Consider the following 363-nt stretch of genomic DNA (forward strand, 5'->3'; position numbering starts at 1 on the left):
CGTACAATTTTTTTCCATCTAATATCAAAAGAAAAAATTTAGTAAATTCTAATTCTTTTATACTATTCACTATTTTTCTTATTCAATCAAATAAAAAAATATTTTTTTAATTTCTTTTTTTTCGACTTCCTTTCTCTTATTTTCACGTCAATCAAACACCTCCAAAATGTATAACTTTTGATTACGGATAGAAGTGAGTCGAATTGAGTTGAGTTAGACCAAGTTTAAGCTCGTCTCACAAAAATTAAGCTTGGCTCATGGTTCGACTCATTAACAATCGAGACTATTTTGTAAGTTCAAATTCGATTAAACGAAAGTTTACGAGTTGGCTCAAACTCACGAACTGGTTCAAATAATAGGAAC

This window comes from Arachis duranensis, chromosome 3 (assembly GCF_000817695.3).
Source record: "Arachis duranensis cultivar V14167 chromosome 3, aradu.V14167.gnm2.J7QH, whole genome shotgun sequence".
Lineage (NCBI taxonomy): Eukaryota > Viridiplantae > Streptophyta > Magnoliopsida > Fabales > Fabaceae > Arachis > Arachis duranensis.